The sequence below is a fragment of the Cucurbita pepo genome, unplaced genomic scaffold (assembly GCF_002806865.2).
Source record: "Cucurbita pepo subsp. pepo cultivar mu-cu-16 unplaced genomic scaffold, ASM280686v2 Cp4.1_scaffold000292, whole genome shotgun sequence".
NCBI classification, from domain to species: Eukaryota; Viridiplantae; Streptophyta; class Magnoliopsida; order Cucurbitales; family Cucurbitaceae; genus Cucurbita; species Cucurbita pepo.
Window position 1 is genome coordinate 21,152 of NW_019646540.1, and position 3,638 is coordinate 24,789.

Consider the following 3,638-nt stretch of genomic DNA (forward strand, 5'->3'; position numbering starts at 1 on the left):
GTTCTATGGGTAGGGTTCACCAGCTAGCCTCCCATGGATGATGAGAGCAGACAAGCACAAACCATAATGTCCCCACTAGTGAAAAAGTCTTACAAGGTAGCACCTCGACTCAAGAGAAAAGGTCTTAAAAGGGTTCACCAGTTAGGATGTTATTCCATTTTTTATCAAATAGACTCGAAAGGTCAAATTCATATGAAACTATGACGATGAGGTGACAAAGTGCAAGAAAATAGGGCAGACGTGGGGAAATAGAAGCTAACCATAGTCAAAGTTGACTAGGTGAACAGGCAGCCAATTAGTAGTTTTTCACGTTCTATAACCTTTCAAAATCTAATTTTGAAGACTTTTTCACCAATATTCTTCTCTCGATTCATTTTAGGACCCACTTGGGACATTTGAGAGGATTCGAACTTCCAAAAACTGGAAAATTGAGCACCCAAACATCCCAAACTCAGTAAATGCTCATTTTAGACTATTCTATATAAGTTTATACGTAGGATCGATTTGGAATAGCGTGAAAAGAGAGCTTATGACTGAATTATGGATGCTTTAATTTATTAAATACAAAAAATTTGCACTTAAAGTTGCATCTAAAGCCTCATGACCTACTATTAATTTTGCTAACATGAATTTCTCTACCTAGGCTATATATGTGAACCCAGGGCCATACGTTGACCCCAAGGATGGATAGTTAGGAGACGACATTGTTCCAAAACTTCGAGTCTAGTAGGACCATAAATGTGCACTAGGGTGTGATGAGCAGTTCGAAACCCTAGATCAATACATACAAGTTGCTCGGGGTAACTCCCCTCAATTCTCAAGGGTTTAGTACAACTAGGGGAGCTCAAGACCCTTAATGATATTATAGATTTGAAAGATTTTCTTATCATCTCATGAGGGGCGAAAAGGCTATGTTATCACAAACAAACCTAGATGTCTGATTTTAGAGCGTGAATACAAGTTATACCAAAGTCGACCCGTGTCTTAGCATCTAGTGTTGAGTAGATCAACAACTTACCATGCAAGAACAATTAGTGGGCTCACCAGCTCACTCCTAATCATGAATTCATTTACAAGGAGGGATAGAGGTCTCAATCATGAACTCATTTACAATGAAGGATAGAGGTCTCTATGGTGATTATAGATATAGGGGTCCCTTCTCACAAGTTGTATGGCCATGTGGGGACTAACCGTCAAGAAAGTAGCTTCTATTAGTGAACCTATAATAGGAATATAGATCCGCAGAAATCTATAGTGGCCACCTAGGAGCTAGAGTAGCAAGTCGTGCCTTGAAGTACAATGCACCATATAAAGACCTTACTTGGGTACGACTAAGGGATCCCCAACTATCCCTTGATCTGGAACTCGTCTACAAGGGTGAAGAATCACATGAGGGTAGTAGCTTGGCAAGCACGAGGATCACCCTCTCTCTCAGTTGAGATGCATTATTTGGGCTATTAGTGAGTCACCCTAACAGTTGACCAATATCGAGCGATATTTCTCATAATGTCCTAACCACTTAATAGTTGGGAGCAGTTAGTGGTCACACCTCACAAATACTTGACATTGGGATGCGTGACATGGGTTAGGAAGTAAGCAGCATGAAATTGGACAACCAAGCGTAGGAAATGGAATATTTAATGATTTCGCTCATTTGCATGTTTTTGGACTTCTATTATACTGAATTTAATGTTGGGACTCTAACATGATATGTTGAATGTACTTTGCTAGATATGCAAGAAGGTTGGAAAACCTGATTAGGCCCTAATTTATGTATAGGCATGATGAAATGTTTCGTTCCCCTCTCCAACCGATGTGGGATCTCACAATCCACCCCTATTGGAGGCCAAGTGTCCTCCTAGCACGCTACTCAGTGTCTAGCTCTGATACCATTTGTAACAACCCAAGGCCATCGCTGGTAGATATTGTTCATTTTGACCCGTTACGCATTGTCATCAGTCTCACAGTTTTAAAACACATCTACTAGCGATTTGTTTCCACACCCTTATAAGAAATGCTTTATTCCCCTTAGCACGTGCGTGCACCAACCATCGCCTAGATCATGCCGCCCCGCATGCGTTAAATGAAATTTGTGTGCATTACATGTCTAGTGCGATCATACCAGCACTAATGCATTGGATCTCATCAAAACTCCGCAATTAAGCATGCTTGGGTGAGAGTAGTACTAATTTGGGTGACCACTTGGGAAGTACTCGTGTTGCACCCCTTATTTATTTATTTTACTCGTTATTTCAATCTCCCCATTTTTTTTCCTTTCTTTACAAATGGCAACCGCCCCCGCTCGCACGCTCACGCCCATCGCGTTTCTTCTCTCCGCCGACCGTTCCGAGCACGTGAGTGCACCCAGTGTCGCCATGATCATACCGCCCATTTTGATCTCATAGATCCCCTTAAGAAGGACTCTGATACCAATTTGTTAGTGTAAGAGTGAGTGATTGAATGGTTGATGAGAAGATTGTATTATGAAGAGCAAGAAGGCTCTCTACACAGAGAACACCTATAGATATTTAGAAAATCTACCTAAAAATCTGCAGAAAATCTAGTACAAACCAGTAAACAAAACAAAAACTAAATCAAATCAAAACTAAAGAAAATTAAAACTAAATCAACTCCTAACTATAAGGAGATTTAATCAGATACTAACGGACACCAATCTAAATAAACACGTGATCTTTAATAGAAACCACTACTAAGAAAAGCAGAGACACTTCTCCTGCATAATAAAGAAAAATAGTCCACGTGTAAATTCATCATTTAGTCTGAATTCAGCAAGGCATGTTGTTATATAAAATTTTTTATACCGGTTTAAAAGTTCTCTAATTTCCCCATTATGCACATTATTCTCTTCAGGAAAATAAAAGGTCTTTGACCTTCAGCTGGATGTAGCCTACCGATTAGGAGAGCCCTCTAACCAATTAGGCACATCCTCCACAAAGATAACATTTTCATGTGAAACTCCAGGGGCATTTTGCAGATGAATATCTCCTCTATTTGTCGTACTCAAGAATTCGCCAGACCAATTAATAGTGATGCTTTCCAACTGAGTTTCATTTATATCTTCTTCAATGTTATTTTTCCATTCATCTGGTTGAAAACCAGATGCTTGCCAATCATTTGGCTCAACTCCCATACCTAGTTCTTCATTCAATTCCTCGTGAGAAGTAGATTCCAGCAGATCTACATTTTCAAGATCATTGTCTTGAAAACTTCTAGAATGATCTGATAATACTCCAATATCATCATTTTCCTCACAGGTATCAATTTGCTAAATAGAAGATTCAACATCCGGTATGCTAGTATGATCCTCGACATCAATTTGAGGAACTTCATGGTATAAAAAATTTGCAGTAGTTTCTTGTAAAATTCTTTTCATACGTTGCCCTGAATCTTCTCTCATCTCCATCGAGTTGATATCAGCTGTTTGGTTGCTAAACCATTCTCTACAACCTATTCTTGTGTACTTTCAACCGCATCAAGAGATGCTTCCCTACCTTTAGAAGTAATTCCTTCTAAATAATATATGACTTTAGCAATAATTCCTTCTAAATAATATCTGACTTCAGTTAGACCAATGCTATAAGAGCCGGTGTTATGACTTTCCACGTTAATTGGCCCAG

The 3,638-nt window shown here is 39.3% G+C and overlaps 1 pseudogene; it reads left to right on the plus strand.

Annotated features, from left to right (window-relative positions):
- The first annotated feature begins 2,108 nt into the window (after window positions 1-2,108).
- LOC111784904 lies at window positions 2,109-2,227 on the plus strand (annotated as a pseudogene).
- Window positions 2,228-3,638: the final 1,411 nt, after the last annotated feature.